Consider the following 18,518-nt stretch of genomic DNA (forward strand, 5'->3'; position numbering starts at 1 on the left):
CTAACGTTTACTAATAAAAGTACTCCATTTCTACGAAAATACACAGTACATTTTATTTTTCATCTGAAATTAAATAGTGTTAAATATTCTAGGAATAATTAAGCTTTGATTTGCAAATTTGTATATTTTTACTAAATTTATCTTTAGAAATTTTGTTGAAAAAAAATTTAGCACATAATTTTTTTACTCCAGAAGGCTAAAAGCCATGATTCAACAGCACTATCAGTGTCAGGGGCTGAAGATATGGCTGAACTTTTGAGAGTACAGGTGGCTTTGCCGATGACCTGACCTAATTTTACTTCTTAGTGCCCAAGTCAGATAGTTCAAAATTTATTTTTGTTGTTATTATTATTATTGCTTTATTATTAACAATCCAGTCATGGCCCACCCTTCTGGTACCCCCTCCCACAGTTCCTCATTCCATCCTCCTTGCCCCTGTCTCTGAGAGGATGCTCCCCCCCCTACACCAGTCCTGCTCCTCTTCCTGGGGCCCCAAGTCTCTCAAAGATTAGGCCCATCTTTTCTCACTCAGGCCAGATCAGGCAGTTTTCTGCTGTATATGTGTCCTGGGCCGCAGACCTGTATGTTGCCTGGTTGGTGGCTCAGTGTCTGGGAACTCCCAGGGATCCAGGTTAGTTGAGACTGCTGATCTTCCTATGCTGTCACCCTCCTCTTCAGTTTCTTCCATCCTTCTCCTAATTCAACCATAGGGGTTCAGCTTAAGTCCAATGGTTAGGTGTAAATATCTGTTTCTGTCTCTGGTAGGGCCTCTAAAAAAGCCATGCTAGGCTCCTGTCTGTAAGCACACAATAGCATTAGTAATAGTGTCAGGCCTTGGTGTCTCCCCATGAGATGGATCCCATTCAGGTAGGGTCATTGGACCACCTTTCCCTCAGACTCTGCTCCACTTTTTGTCCCTGAAGTTATTTTATACAGGAATACTTTTGAGTAAGAAATTTTGACTGTGGGTTTACAGTATCCTCATTCGTCCTCTTAGGGTCCTGTCTATCTACTGGACGTGAACACTGAGTTTTCTCTCCCCACTGTTGGACATTTCATCTAAAGTCACTTTGCTTGAGTCCTGAGAATCTCTGATCTCCTAGGTCTCTCATACTTACTAGAGGGTTTCTTCACCTTCCACTTTGTGAGGCTGCATATTTCCATTCATTCTTCTGGCCCTCTTGACTTCTCCTCCCCACCCCTGCTCCCAGCCACCAATACCTGATCCTGTTCATCTCTTTCTGTCCCCCTCCCCAATCCTACCCTGATTCCTCCTTCCTTCTGTCTCCTATGATTATTTTCTTCCCTTTTTTATGTGTAATTGAAACATTCTTACTTGACCTTTCTGTTTATTACACTTCTTAAGTTATGTAGGTTATGTAGAATCCTACGTATTCTGTACTTTTTGGCTAATATCCACTTATTCATGATTACATATCAAGTATATCTTTTTGGGTCTGGGTTACCTCACTCAGGATGATATTTTCTAGTTCTATTCATTTGCCTACAAAAGTCACAATGGCCTCATTCTTAATAACTGAATAATATTCCATTGTGTAAATGAACCACATTTTCTGTACCCATTCTTTCATTGTGGGACATCTGCATTGTTTCCAGCTTCTGGCTATTTCAAGTAAGGCCTCTATGAACATCGTGGAGCACATGCCCCTCTCTTATGGAGGGCATATTTTTTTGATACACGACTAAGAGTGGTATAGCTGGGTCTTCAGGTAGTCCTATTTCCAATTCTAGGAGGAACCTCCACATTGGTTTCCAGAGTGGTTGTACTAGTTTACAATTTCACCAGGAATGGAGGAATGTTCCTCTTTCTCTGCATCCTCACCAGCATGTGCTGTCACCTGAGTTTTTGTTCTTAGCCATTCTGATTGGTGTAAGGTGGAATCTTTGTGTTGTTTTGATTTGCATTTCCATGATGACTAAGGTCATTTCTTTAGGTGCATCTCAGCCATTCAAGATTCACCCCTTGTGAATTCTTTTTTTAGCTCTATACCCCATTTTTAATTGGGTTATTTAGGGTTTTTTGGAGGTTAGTTTCTTGAGTTCTTTATATATTTTGGATATTAGCCTTTGTTCGGATATTGGGTTCTTGCAGATTATTTTCCAATCTGTAGGTTGCCAATTTGTCCTGTTGATGATATCTTTTGCTTTACATAAGCTTTTCAGTTTCATGAGGTCCCATTTATCAATTATTGATCTTGGAGCCTGAGCCACTGGAGTTCTGTTTAGGAAATGTTCCCCTGTACCAATGAGTTTGAAGCCCTTTCCCAATTTTTCTTCTATTATATTCAGTGTACCTGGTTTTTCTTGAGGTCCTTCCTTGATTCACTTGGATTTGAGCTTTGTGCAAGGTAATAAATGTGGATCTATTTTCATTTTCTACATACAGACTACCAGTTAGACCAATGCCATTTACTGAAGATGATATCTTTTTTCCATTGTATGGTTTTGGCTTTTTTTTTTTTTTTTGTCAAAGATCAAGTGTCCATAATTATATGGCCTTATTTCTGGGTCTTCAATTCTTTTTGCATTATGGACCTGTCTGTGCCATGCATTTTTTTATCACAATTACACTGTAGTACAGCTTGAGGTCAGGGATAGTGATTCCTCCAAAAATTCTTCTATGGTTAAGAATTGTTTTAGATAGCTTGTTTTTTATTGTTTTTTCCATTTGAAATTGTGAATCATTCTTTAAATGTCTGTGAAGAAACATGCTGGAATCTTGATGGGGATTGCATTGAATATGAAGATGGCCTTTGGTGGGGTAAGCATTTTTACTATGGAAATCCTTCTGGTCCATGAGTATGGGAGATCTTTCCTTCTTCTGAAGGTTTTCTTTTTACTTCTTTTTCAGGGATTTGAAGTTTTTATGGTACAGATCTTTCACTTGCTTGGTAAGAGTTACACCAAGATATTTTATACTATTTGTAGCTATTGTGAAAGGTGTTGTTTCCCTAATTTCTTTCTCAGCCTACTTATATTCATATAAAGGAAGGCTATAGATTAGTTTGAGTTAATTTTAAATTCAGCCACTTTCCTGAAGTTGTTTATCAGCTATAGAAGTTCTCTGTTAGAATTTGGGATTGCTTATGTGTACTGTCATGTCATTTGCAAATAGTGACACCTTGACTTCTTTTCCAGTTTGTATTCTCTTGTTCTCCTTTTGTTGTTTCATTCCTCTAACTAGAACTTTGAATATTATATTGAATAGATAGGGAGAGTGGGCAGCTTTGTTTTGTCCCTGTTTTCAATTGGATTGCTTCAAGAATCTCTCCATTTAATTTGATATTGGTTTTTGTTTTGCTGTATGTTGCTTTTATTATGTTTAGGTAAGAACCTTGAATTCTTGATCTCTCTAATACTGTTAACATGTAGCAGTGTTGTATGTTGTCAAGTGGTTTTTCAATACTAATAAGATTATCCTGTGATTTTTTTCTTTGAGTTTGTTTATATAGTGGATTATGTTAGTGGATATTCATATATTCAACCATCCCTGCATCCCTGGGATGAAACCTACTTGATCATGGTGAATGATGGTTTTCTGGTGTTCTTGGATTCGGTTTGCAAGAATTTTATTAAATATTTTTGCATCGATATTCATAGATGAGATTGGTGTGAAGTTCTCTTTCTTTCTTGAGTCTTTGTGTGTTTTAGGTATTAGAGTAACAGTGACTTTAGAGAATAAAATACGTAGTCTTCCTTCTGTTTCTATTTCATGGGATAGTTTGGGGAGTATTTGGATTAGCTCTTCTTTGAAGTTCTGATAGAATTCTGAAATAAAGCCATCTGGCCCTGGGCTTTATTTTTGGATGGGAGCTTTTTAATGACTTCTTTTAAATTCTTAGAGGATATGGAACTGTTTACTTAATTTATCTACTCTCGATTTATTTTTGATGCATGGTATCTACCTAGAAGTCATCCATTTCATTTAAACTTTCCAGTTTTGTTGAGTAAAGGCTTTTGTAGTAAAATCTGATGGTTTTTTGAATTTCCTCAAGTTTCTATTTTTATGTCTCCCATTTCATTTCTTATTTTGTTAATTTGGATATTTTCTATGTCTCCTTTAGTTAGGTTGGCTAAGGGTTCATCTATCTTGTTAATTTTTTCAAAGAACCAGTTCTGAGTTTTATTGATTCTTTGTACAATTGCCCTTGTTTCTAATTGATTTATTTCAGCTCTGAGTTTGATTATTTACTACCTTCTACTCCTCTTGGGCATCTGTTTCTTTCTGTTCTAGCACTTTTAGATATGGTGTTAAGTTGTTAATGTAGAACCTTTCCAATTTCTTTATGAAGGTACTCAGTGCTATGAATTTTCCCCTTAGCACTGCTTTCATTGTGCCCCATAGTTGGGTATCCTATGCCTTCCTTTTCATTAAATTTTAGAAAGTCTTTACTTTCTTTCTTTACTTTTTCCCTGACCAAGTTCTTATTGAGTCAAGAGTTGTGCAGCTTCCATAAGTATATGGGCTTTCTGTTATTTTGATGTTATTGAAGATCAGCCTATGTCTGTGATCATCTGATAAAATGCATGGGATCATTTCATTCTTCTTGTATCTGTTGAGGCCTGTTTTTTGTTCTATTATGTGGTCAGTTTTGAAGAAGATACCACGAGATGCTGAAAAGGTGTATTCCTCTGTTTTGGAGTGAAATGTTCTATAGATATCTGTTAAATCCATTTGTTTCATAACTTCTGTTAATTTCACTGTATCTGTTTGGTTTATGTTTCCATGATCTGCCCATTGGTGAGAATGGATTGTTGAAATCTCCCACTATTAATGTGTGAGGGTCAATGTGTGCTTTATGCTTTAGTAAAGTTAGTAAAGAATGTGCTTGCCCTTGAATTCGGGACATAGATGTTCAGAATTGAGAGTACATCTTGGTGAATGTTTCCTTTGTTGACTATGAAGTGTCCTTTCCCATGTACTTTGATAACTTTTGGTTGAAAGTCTATTTTATTACATAAAGAATGGCAATTTCCATTTGTTTCCTGGGACCATTTGATTGGAAAACTTTTTTTCCAGCCTTTTATTCTGAGGTAGTGTCTGTCTTTGCTGTTGAGGTGTGTTTCTTGTATGCAGCAAAACGCTGGATCCTGCTTGTATATCCAGTCTGTTAGCTTATGTCTTTTTACTGGGTAATTGAGTCCATTGATGTTGGAAGATATTAAGGACAGATGATTGTTAGATCCTGTTATGTTTATTCTATTTGTCTTGGAGTTTTCCTCTATTATCCTCTGTGTGGCTGGACTAGAAGATACACTGTTTAGATTTGGTTTTGCCATGGAATGTTTTGTATTCTCCATCTATGATGATTGAAAGTTTTGCTGGGTATAGTAGCCTGGGCTGGCATTTGTGTTCTTTTTGGGTCTATATGACATCTGTTCAGGATCTTCTGACTTTCAGAGTGTCTGTTGAGAAGTCTGGTATAATTTTGATATGTCTACCTTTATATGTTACTTGGCCATTTTCCCTTATAGCTTTTAATATTTTTTCTCTGTTCTGTACATTTAGTGTTTTGATTATTATGCAATGGGAGGAATTTTTCTGGTTTAATGTATTTGGTGTTCTGTAGGCTTCTTGTACTTCTATGGCCATCTCTTTCTTTAGGTTAGAGAAGTTTTCTTCTATGATTTTGTTGAAAATATTTTCTGGTCCTTTGAGCTGGGAATCTTTGCTCTCTTCTGTTTCTGTTATTCTTAGGTTTGATGTTTGCATTGTGTCCTGGATTTCCTGTATGTTTTGGGTTAGAAATTTTTTATGCTTTGTATTTTCTTTGACCATACATCAATATCTTCTATGGTATCTTCTATGCCTGAGATTCTTTTTTCTCTTGTGTTCTGTGGTGTTCTCTGGTGATGCTGGCATCCATAACTCCTGACTTCCTTCCTAGATTTGTATTTCTAGAGTTGACTCTATTTATGATTTCGTCATTGTTTTTACTTCCATTTTCAGGTATTGGGCTGTTTTGTTCAATTCCTTCACCTATTTGATTGTGTTTTCTTATATTTATTTGAGGGATTTATTTGTTTCCTCTTTAAGGGCTTCTATCTATTCAACTGTGTTTTCCTATATCTCTTTAAGTAAGTTATTTATATTTTCCTTAATGGTCTCTAATACTTTTCATTTTTTTTTTAAGATTTATTTATTATATGTAAGTACACTGTAGCTGTCTTCAGACACTCCAGAAGAGGGCGCCAGATCTCGTTACGGATGGTTGTGAGCCACCATGTGGTTGCTGGGATTTGAACTCTGGACCTTCGGAAGAGCAGTCGGGTGCTCTTACCCACTGAGCCATCTCACCAGCCCCTCTATTACTTTTCTGAAGTGGGATTTTAGGTCAGCATCATGCTTTTCATATGTGTTGGAGTATCTAGAGTATCCAGGGCTTGCTCTGGTGGGAGAACTGAGTTCGGATGGTGTGAAGGTATATTGACTTTTGTTGCTTGTGATCTTGCAATTGCTTCTTGCCATCTGTGGATTTCTGGTTTTATCTGGCCTGGATGTGTCTGTCTGGAGCCTGGCTCCTATGCCCCTGGGTTACAGCAAATCTGGAAAATATGTGGTCCTGACTGCAGCAGATCTTCTAGGGGAACTGCAATCTGTGTGTTGTGGAAAGAGAGGGGCAGACATGCTGATCTGCCTTAGCACAGGTGCCAACCCAAAGGGAGATAGTGTTAGCAGGGAGAGAAGTTCACAGTTTCTTATAACTCCAGCTACAAGAGATCCTATGCTCTATTATGGACTCTTCAAGCACCCACATGTACATGTGCACACACTCACATGAACACTCAGAAACATTCACAGAAATACGCATGCTCATAGTTCAAAGAAAATAAATATTTAAAAGTAATGTATTGGAATGTATATATGAAATGGTATAAAAAATGTAGGAGAATTTTAAGTTCTAGCACTCTTGTATTGTCAAAGTAAATTAAAGTGAAACTCTGTAAAAAATGGTATACATCTCCAAGCAAACAAAAACAATTAGTTTTTAATATGTATGCATGTATTTAATTTCATGTGAATATATGAAATATTCATGATGATTTGTAAATATTAAATTTTATTTTTAGAGTAATTCATTTTTAATTTAGCTTTAAATTCTATGTTGAATTTTGTTGAGATTTACCTTTAAAATTTTTCATTTTATAAAGACATTCTGTTTAAAGCTGAGTGCAGAAAAGCCTATTCCTATCTGTACATTGTCTATGTTCTCTGTGTTAATTATTATCTACTGCAAAAAGAAGATCCTCTGATGAAGTTTAAATGCTAATATACATGCATATGAATATGATGTATATATATGCATATATATTCATATATTCATGTGTCATTAGTATTTACTGTATTGTTCCATTCTTTTAGCAGCATAACAGAAAGGTATGTTCTACTGTTCATGAATTGTCTAGTCTAATCTAAAGTTCTTGACCACTTTAGCAGTGTCAAGTGCATTCTGTATCATGGACAGGGATTTAAATTCAACCAAGAGATAGTTGCTTCCTCCCATAACATTTGTACCACTATTGTGCCAATATATCTTACAGGTAGATTAGAACCCTTCCCATCAAGATTCAGGGATCTATGCAGAAGAGGGGGCAGAAACATCCTAAAAACCCAAAGTTTTCATTGACTCCAAGGGAAAAAAAGTCACCAAGGCACAATAAGACTCATATGCATGTGAGTTTGGAGCCTATGACAGCAAGAACAAGACCCACATTCAAAGTAGATACAATTCTAGCAAGGAGATCGACAAGGGGACAAAAGGGACATAAAGTTCCACATGTGGTTAAGAAGTCATTGACAATTGATACTTGTTTGGAAAATGAATATTGGTTTTCTCCAGAGTAACGTCACTAGCTATACTAACCCCACTCCATCATAACCTCTATACTAACCCCACTCCATCATAACCTCTATACTAACCCCACTCCATCATAACCTCTATACTAACCCCACTCCATCATAACCTCTATACTAACCCCACTCCATCATAACCTCTATACTAACCCCACTCCATCATAACCTCTATACTAACCCCACTCCATCATAACCTCTATGCTCAAAAGTGGTTGACTGACAAAAACAGAATCCATGGTTTTGTATATCTGCTTTTTGTTTCTAGTATATTTTGTGTTTTGTTTGTTTTAGGAGGTAGTTTTGTGGGGTTTTTTTGCCCTGAGAGAAAGAAAATATGAAAGTGAGTGGGTGGATAGAGAGGTATGGATGTTCTGGTAAGTGTTTGTAAGGGGAAGAAAGATGTCATGAAAATATATTGTTTGAAAAAATTAAATAAAATAATTTAAAAATCATTTTAGTTTCAATTTTTTCAAATTATAATCTTTTATCACTTAATAATAGAAGATAAGAAGCATTTTAAGCACATAAAAGATGACATTTTGATGGAATTCAGTTGAGTTAATAATTTTATCAAATAATATATTTCTTTTAAAAATACTATTAAATAAAATATCACACAAATTGGACAGAATAGAAAGAAAAATGTCATCTTAAATCATCTGTCCCACCTTGTAGGTGACTGTGTATAATTCTACAATTATATAAAAGTGTTGATATACTTGAAATTTGTGAAATATGGAAAGAGTAAATTTATCAATACATTATGACAATTATCTTATGACAGATATTCATGCAATTTCTATGGATCAAAAAGGTACCTGTATAAATAATGTTAAATGCTGAAGCAGGAAATTTGTAAAAGAAAAAGATAGAAATAATACCCCTAAATTAATTATATTCTTCACAGCAATTCCCTTGAGAAAGCTTATTCATAGCAATCAGTAATTTTCAACTGAGTTGTACATGTATGTTCCAATGATACTGCCACTATTTGAAACAAGCTTGGAAGATGTCTTTGTTTTGTAAGAGTCATTCCAAAGATTTCTAGAAAAATTGTTCTCATTTTAAGCACAATCATACATACTCACCATGACCAAACTTTTTCCAGGCTTGAGGCTGTTAAGATAAAACTGAATTGGTTCAGGTCAGATCCCGAAGAGAATGTTGATATGCCATTTTGTACAGTGGTTTTGAAATACGAGCTAATCTTCCAAAAAAGGTTTCTTAAAGAAGGATAAAATTACTTTTTTTCATTGTATAAATACTGATATACTTCCATCAAAGATCCCAACACTATTTGCAAAATATAACACTATATCTCTATCTATCTATCTATCTATCTATCTATCTATCTATCTATCTATCTATCTATCTATCTATCTGTATGATATATTCCTGTAGGGGTAATGTAGGAATAATTGTAAATATCTTTGTTAGTTTGACTATTTTACAGGTAAAGTCTAGTTTGCTATCTCTGATACTTGTCTTAATACTTTATTTAGATATTAATAAAAGAATTTTTAGCAAACATTTGAATATTAAACATAAAACAAAATTCCATTTGAAGACTAAAATATTGAGAAATGCTTGCCCGCGGTCTTGAGAAGATCATATGCCCCAGTATAAGGAAATGCTAGGGCCAGGAAGCGGGAATGGGTAGGTTGGGAAGCAGGGTGGGGGGAGGTTATAAGGGACTTTCAGGATAGCATTTGAAATGTAAATGAAGAAAATATCTAATAAAATGAAAAAACAAAAATTGAATTGTTAGTTACTATGAATTGATATTAAATGTGCATTTAACAAACTATAACACTGTACCCCATAAATACATATAATTTTTCTCTGCCAATATAAAGAAAAGTGTTGTTAGAAAAAAATTTCATTGGAAAATAATAGTCAGAGTTTATTGAAAAATATAAACTTCTGAATTAAAAAATGAGTTTATATAGCTGGAGAAACAGAAAGTGAACTTTTAAGGAAATGTCATTGATAGATAATAAAAGAAGAAAGAAAATTTTGCATCTTGTTTCTTCCATTTTAGAGACTAGATTCTTCAGACCTAGAAGATATAGAGTAATTTCAGAGTCAACAGGCTCCCAGAGGTTCACAATATCAAAAAATATGATCCACTTGGACCACAAGAACTGTAAACAATTCACTTTAGACACTTTCAAAACACAAATGCAAGAACAAGATTTCCAGGCTTATATATAATGAGTTATCTGAAGATAGAGATGTGCTTGATGCTTGGAATATATTAATATATTTAACAAATATGACAGCTAGCATAAAATATCAAGGAATCAAGTACTGACTCGAGATTTTCGTAAGTACTGTCCTTTAACTTACAGCTGTCACTCATCTTCTACCTGGACAGTCTGAGCTGACAGTTTTGCCACTAGACTTCTGTTCTTCAGTGCATTCTGAAGTGAGCAGAAGTAAGATGTCTTTTCTTTTAATGGAATCCTGAGTCTAAACTTCTCCAGTTTCTAATGACATTCAGCAACTCCTCTCAGAACAAGTAAATATGAGCGGGTCTTATTTATAAAATAGAGATTCTGGAAATATTCTAATTATCTCTCAAACTGTCCTACTTACAAATTTTTTCCCTTTTCCTTTTCCTGTAGCCAACTTTTAATTGACTGGGAGCAGCAGCCACAACTCCGGGCCAATAGAAAAGAGCAGTGGAACTAAGTGGGAAACGACAACATGCCATCTAAGGAGTGTAAGGATGGGAAGCCCAGTCCATGCTCACTTGAAAGTTACAGCAAAGGGCTGGAGAGATGGCTCAGCCGTTAAAGGCTAGGCTCACAACCAAAATATAAGAGAGTTACAGCAAAGACTAAGCTCAACTATGTCAAGTGGGTAGCATGGTTGAATGCATTTTCTGGACTGAATTCCTTCCTACAATTTCCTTTTCGGTATTGATCTTTTTCCTTTTGTGTCTCTTTCTTCTTTCATGCCCATATATGACATGGATTTTCCAGACCAAACCTGCCTGAAGAAATATCTTTGAGATCATGCAAGTGAAATCTGTCAAGGATGCATGCTTTTCTTTAGAAGAATCTCAGGAATGCAAATGCATTCTCAACTTTCTTCCCCTCTGTGTGCTTTAACAACATGTAAGGTCCTATCTTATCAACCAAAGTCCCAAGCCCTACCACCTGCTTACCTGGTTGAAAGTCCACATTTCATCCTTTGATAAAGTCTAGATTCTCATCCCATTCCATATAAAATAATATGCTATTAAACAACAACAAAGCTTCTTCTATTTTGGGTAATTTGAAGACGAGATAGTACATGCATGTCTTTTTTTTGGTTTTTTTGTTTTTTTGTTTTGGTTTTGGTTTTTTGTTTTTTTTTGGTTTTTTTTTTTTTTGGTTTTTTGGTTTTTTTGTTTTTTTGAGACAGGGTTTCTCTGTATAGCCCTGGCTGTCCTGGAACTCACTCTGTAGACCAGTCTTGAAGTAATGTTTTGTGCAGTGTGTAAAGATTCTCCTTGTACTATCCAAATGCTGATTTCAGAACTTGCAGAGATCTGATTACAGGCCAGAGTTTGTTATTGTTAAGCATCTACTGCCTTAGTATTTTATAAACATTGTTCTCTATTATTTTCTAACTGGTTAAAATAAAAAAAGTCTAAAATTTATTATAAAATAATAAATTTATTCTGTTATAATTATAAAATAAATAAACAGAAGAGTAAGGTGGGACTTCTGAGGAGAGAGAGAGAGGGGGAGAGAGAGAGAGGGGGGAGAGGTAGAGGTAGAGGGAGAGGGAGAGGTAGAGGTAGAGGAAGAGGGAGAGGGAGAGGGAGAGGGAGGGAGAGGGAGGGAGGGAGGGAGGGAGGGAGAGAGGGAGAGAGAGAGAGAGAGAGAGAGAGAGAGAGAGAGAGAGAGAGAGAGAGAGAGAGACTGACTCTCAGTAAGGCAGAGAAGATTTAGTCAGCCAGACATGGAGGAATATGCATTCTGGGAAGGAAGGAGGGGTAAATAACAAGACTTGTGGCAGAATTTAGATTACTATAAATGAGATAACTGAGTTAAAAGCTAGTGGGAAACGATGCCTAACTATAAAACCAAAAGCTTATAAATAAATATAGTCTCCATGTAATGTTTCAGGAATTGGTAGAGGCTTAGACAGGCTTGTGTTTATATGCATGGGATCACACTTAGTACAGGATCAGTATCTCCTCATTGAGCTTATGGATGCAGTCAGTGAAAAAGAAACAAGTCCAATACCCTCACACTAAAATAAAATGCAAATGTTAATTATTCCTTCTATTGATGATATTTTTTAGACACACAGGTTTGTTTCAAACCAACATCCAATAGCTTGTAATTCTGACCACACATATTTAACTTAATGTTTCAATTTCTTAAATTTCTCATGCAACATGATCTCCACAAGCATAGCAAATTCAGATTCTCAGTCTCACTCATATCCTCTCTTCTGAACACTGAGCATCCTTGGATTGCTTCTTCTGGAATATGGTTTCCATTTCAGCCGGAGGTCCCTGTAGAGTATTCAAGGAAGCATGTTGGTTTTAAAGAAGAAGTCTCAAAATTTAATCTCAATTCTTGTCCATTTAGATGTTTTGTTGTTGTTGTTGTTGTTTTGTTTCTGTTTTTTAATGATGTTTATATAATAGGCTTTGTGTATCACGTGCCTAAATACTTGATTTCCCACTTGGAGCAAGTTGAGCATAAGTAGTATCGAGCCTTTTCAAGCAATGGGTAAATACAAGATTCAGAGTCCCAGTTTGTTGGTGACCCCTTCAGTAAATCATGTCTTACAGTTCATATTTTCTTTGTGAATTAATTAGACATGATCATTAGATCATTTTTCCATGAAAGAAATAGATTAGAGTTTCTTCACGTAATTGGCAAAGCAGTGTCTCACAACCAGGTACCTCCCATTAAAGTGCTGGAGTCACTCTTTCCTACTGACTTTCTTATTTTTTATTCTTGAAATGAAGTGTTACTATTTTGTCTACATTGGCTTGTGGGCTGCCGGTGCACCAAGGCTTGAGTATGAGGACTAAGGACAATGTGGGAGCACCGGACAGTCTTCATGAGTGAGTGACTGCATTGCTATGAATGCTGAGGGGCTTGTCCTGGAGCCCCTGAGGATTTCCTTGTCTCCCCACACTGTCACCTATGCCTCCACCATCTCCTCTACTATATCCATCCTGACATGGACTTGGAGGGCCCCAACTCAATCCTCATAACTGCATAGCATAAAAGTCAAATGTATTAGTGTATATAAAACCCCTATCATATCAGTGTAAGAACATTACAGAGTGTTGTTTAAGAAGTTCAAAATGTAGTCAAAGAGATTCTATTTTGGAAGTAAGCTTTGAAAAACCATCTTCACAAGACTTTAAGGAGCCTTGGATCGTTGTATTTATGATTTCCTTAATTACAGCTGGGCATGGTCAGATTAATACTGAAAATTAAATTAATACACCGATAATATTTGTTCATGGATTTTAACTTAAAAAATACTTAAATCCTTCCAGTTTGTTTTATATTTGGGGTTATGCCCCTTGGAAAATGTTTTAATTACACACAATAGTAGATTTTCTTCTGCCTTTTAACTAATTTATTAATTAATTTGCTGATTAACTTGTTATTTTATTAAATTATTACAATCTGGCTTACCTTTTATTATGATATATAATCCATTTACATATGTATATATGTGTATACACATATGTATATATGTATGTGTTTGTGTGTGTATATATATGTGTATGTGTGTATATACATATATATATGCATATACTGTCAGTCTGTACATACTATACTCATACTATACATGCCAGCTCCATCAACTTATATTTAGTTGTGGCATCTGCAACATGTTTTATATGCTTTTGTCCAACATATAATATGATATTTTGCAAATATTTGAAAGTCATCACATTTGCAAATTTTGCAGACCCAGGTACTGTAATGATATGCTATGTACTACATGGTATAACAATTAATTTTCCTTTTAAAAAATTATTTAGGATAAGTAAAAGTACTTGTGAATGATAATATACCCTCAGATTTGTATCACAAACCTTGAACCGCTCCACAGCTTGGAGCTTTAGCAATTATTAGATCACAGTCACATAGTGTCAGGACTAAATGTCTTACATCCTTGCTGCAAGAGAGGAAGATTACAATACACTTGAACAAGAAGGCACTAACTTTGCATTATTTTCCATTCTTCCTCCTGTCTTTGTCAGGAGAAGGGATCCATGCTGTGCTATTCTCTATTGTGGTTGCCACCTTTGTCATGGGAATGAGACACCAGACTCAGAATGTTTCCTGTGAGATATAATAGCATGCTTTCCTACACTCACCTCTCTCAAGATGTTGTATTTAGCTGGGTTGCAGCCTCTGAATCCCTAAGGGCATCAGCATGACATTCACCTAAGGTGTCCTTTTTGCCTGTATTCTCTTACCAGAGTTTGATCTCTTGGTCAGTTTTGAGGTCCTTCTCTTGCTAAAACACACCCCATCATACTTCTCTCCCAAGCTGTTATTTTGGTCAACCTAATGAATATTGAAAACTGTTGGCAAAAAAAAAAATGTATATCACTTTAATTATTTTAAGAATGAACTACTTATACATATTTGTATTTTCTGGTTGTAAATAAGAGCATTTTCAACATATGAAGCAGGATACAACAGGGACACTTACAGAGTGTTTATATTTTATTCAGACATTTGTACACTTTAGTTTTGTTTAGAACAGGAGAATGTTTCTAAATGATATTGCCTTCCATTCAGGTTAAGATGTAAGTATTGCATTATATTTTCAGATTGTGAGGTCCTACTATATAAAATAAAACCTGGAAAGAAGCCATTTAGTATTTACATATGTCGGGACATATAAACCAATGTCATAAACATCTTTATATAGGTGAATATTGTACCATAAATGCAGGATTTCATCACCATGTAAAAAAGAGAAGACATATTAAACATGGGGAGGCATATAGAAATCTGTTAGTACAGATGTGAGGAATCATCAGTATAACCCATAACTCATCTTCTTGTACCATTTGTGCCTGGAATTTTATTTTAAAATTTTTAATTAAAATGTGATTACACCCCTTTCCTACTTCCCTTTCCTCCTGCAATCACTCTGAAGTTCCCCTCTTTCAAATTTGTGCCCTCTACGACTTGATTGTTATTGTTAGATAATATGAATATTATTTCAGGGATGACCACTTAGTATTGGATGGCCAATTAGGGGACTCATCCTGGTGAAGATAATTTTTCCTCTCTCAGCAGTCACTAGTTGTTTGACATTTTTGTCTAGCAGTGGGGTTTCTAGCTCTAACGTATCTACTGGGATTCTTAATATTGTCATTGTTTATGTCCTGCTAAGACAGCTATATTGTTGAGGTATTATCACTGTACTTTCCCTTTCATATCCAGAAGATTCTCACAGCCAACTTCCTGTCTAACTCCACTTCTGCAGTATATTCAGAGATATATAATTCCTTCAGTGTCATGTACAGGACAAGTTTAGCTCACATGCACAAATGAACATCAGGTTCTTCTTTATAACCAAGATAGACATGTTTCTTTGTGTTTCCTTTCATGGGTATGGGACAATCCTAGATTGAAATCACATAGATTACCAAATAGACATAGGAGACAAGCTCTTCACATTTAAAGTCTCAATAAGTTTAATGCAGGTCCTCACTGGGCTTCTTCACAGAGAAGTGAGAACAGGGAAGCAGATTACTTACAAGGTGTATGCTTTTTATTTTTTTTTAAACTGTATATTTTGTTTATTTACATTTCAAAGTTATACCCTTTCCCAGTTTTCTCTCCTGAAATTCCATATTCCATCCTCCTTCCCCTGCTTTTGAGAGGGTGCTCCCCCTACCCTCCCACCCAGTGCTGCCTCCTACCCTGGCATTCCCCTACACTGAGGCATCGAGCCTTCACAGGACCAAGGCCCTCCCCTCCCATTGATGCCACATAAGGCATCCTCTACTACATATGCAGCTGGAGCCATGGGTCCTTCCAGGTGTACTCTTTGGTTACCTGTCTAGTCCTTGGGAGCTCTGGGGGTGTGGGGGGGTTGGTTGGTTGGTTGGTTGGTTGGTTGATATTGTTATTCTTCCTATGGAGTTTCAAACCCCTTCAGCTGCTTCAGTCTTTTAACTCATCCATTGGGGACCCTCTGCTCAGTCCAATGGTTGGCTGTGAACATCTTCCTCTGTATTTGTCAGTCTCTGGCAGATGCTCTCAGGAGACAGCTATATCAGGCTCCTATCAGCAAGCACTTCTTGGCATCTGCAATAGTGTCTGGGTTTGGTGTTTATATATGAGATGGATCCCCAGGTGGGGCAGTCTCTAGGTGGCCTTTCCTTCAGTTTCTACTCCATACTTTGTCTCTGTATTTTTTCCCTTGAGTATGTTGTTCCCCCTTCTAAGAAGGACTGAAGCATCCATACTTTGGTGTTTCTTCTTCTTGAACTTTTGTGGTCTGTGAATTGTATCTTGGGTATTCTGAGGTTTGGGGCTAATAGCCACTTATCAGTGAGTATATACCATGTGTGTTCTTTTGAGATTAGGTTACCTCACTCAGGATGATTCATTTTTCTATCACTGTGATAAAAGGCAACTTGATAAAGAGACAGCTTAGTAGAACTTTCAATTCTGCAGGGATAGGATTCCATTACAGTAGGGAGATAGCAAGTAACCCAGAGGTGTGTTGATAAGAGCAGCAAGCTTAGAGACCATATCCCCATTGCCAAATACCAAGCACAAACTGGAATTAGAACAGGCTATATACCTCTAGTGACCCACTTCCTTCATCAATGCTGAATGTGCTAAACCTTCCTATACAGCACCATCAAATGGAGGCCAAGTTTTCGAATGCCTGACCCTACAAGGGACATTTCTCAATTAAACCACCATAGGCAGTTTTGTTCATTATTATTGTTGTTGTTGTTGTTGTTGTGTAAATCCCTCAAGACTGACTACCTCTGTTCTTCTCCATATCATCACTGAATCAATCCCATTAAACATCTGTATATGTGTGGCTCTACATATTCAATGTGTGTAAACAGTTATTTTTTAAGTTTTCATTACTAGATATGGTAGAAAATTTCCCATTTTGATTTCTATTAGTTCTTTAGGCAGTGGTGATGAAGATTTGAGATGTAATATGTTTGTGTCTTAGAATTAAGTATTAGAAACATCATGCTCAGGCAACAAAGTTTTCTGATTGTATCTGACTAGTTGTGAAGTTACCCACTAAAGAAGTTATTTCTTTTCTTTTTTTTCTTTTTCTTTTTTCTTTTTTTGAGTTTTTCAAGATAGGGTTTCTCTGTATAGCCCTGGCTGTCCTGGAACTCACTCTGTAGACCAAGCTGGCCTTGAATTCAGAGATCCGCCTGCCTCTGCCTCCCGAGTGCTGGGATTAAAGGCATGGGCCACCACTGCCAGGCAAGAAGTTATTTCTTATATTCTGTCAGTCAACAGAAGTAGCCTCCCTCAGCCTTGAAGCAGGCTGATTCAGACTTTACTGCCACTGAATATGAGATCACTTGGGGTGTAGCCTTCCAATTTAGATCCAATTTAGATATTTAGGCTATATTGTTATGTCAACTACCACTGCTCTTCTCTGAGACTCTGCTAGCTGCTGAGAGACCCTTGAGACATTCTGAAGACACATCCTATCCTACAGGCTGGCTCCAGGCCCCAAGAATGGATTAGTGGGGGATGGGCCTCTCCCCCTTTATAAGCACATTCTCTTAGTAAACTCGTGGGCCTTGATCAGAGAAAACTTGTCTTGGCTTCATTCTTTTCTCACTGTCTAGTCTCTCTCTCTTTCAGCCCCAGCCTGCCTTCCAGGAATACCCTATTCATGTAGGTCACGGGCTGGCCTACTACAACAAACAGAGTAAGGCAGTCCTTAAGTCTAGCATAATAGATAGAACATAGTAGGTAGAAGAGCTGCTCTGCCAAGAGCCATTTCAGATGAGTTGAGAAGCCTTGTCTCCTGGAGGCCTCAGCCTCTAGGCATGTTCTCATGGTTTACAAGCCTTGAAGATCAGGGTCAGAGTTTCTTACACTGTAGGGCAGTTAGCGTTTCCTGGAGAACATGTACCTAGGAGTAGCTGAAAAAGATAGTTCATGGTGTTACAGAGCTACTCAAAGGCGGAAAAAAATCTTACTACATTCTTCTCAAGGACAATAGGACCGGCTAACCAGGTACTTCATTATCTCAGGAACAATTTCAAATTATTCTTTCAACAACAGGAAAGATCACAAGAAGCTAATTTGCCTTTTATGATGACCCAACTAAAGGAGACCATTGGTACAATTTTCCTTGGAACAAAGTTATCTGATTGTAATTTGGACATACATCTGTATGGTATTGGACAGATATCTATTACTCATGACTGTAGGAAATGATTTTCTTTCCCCTGCAATTCCACTTCCTAGATGAGCACTTTATACAAAGGGGTGACCAAATTAGTAGACATGTTATAAAAGGCCTAAAACCAGAAGACACTAATTATCATGGTACATCCCATAAGCACATTACCCACAAACATCAGAAATATACATATATATTTTTGTGTGTGAATATATATATACATATACATATATAGATA

The sequence above is a fragment of the Mus caroli genome, unplaced genomic scaffold (genome assembly GCF_978045245.1).
Source record: "Mus caroli unplaced genomic scaffold, Mus_caroli_1 scaffold_7, whole genome shotgun sequence".
Lineage (NCBI taxonomy): Eukaryota > Metazoa > Chordata > Mammalia > Rodentia > Muridae > Mus > Mus caroli.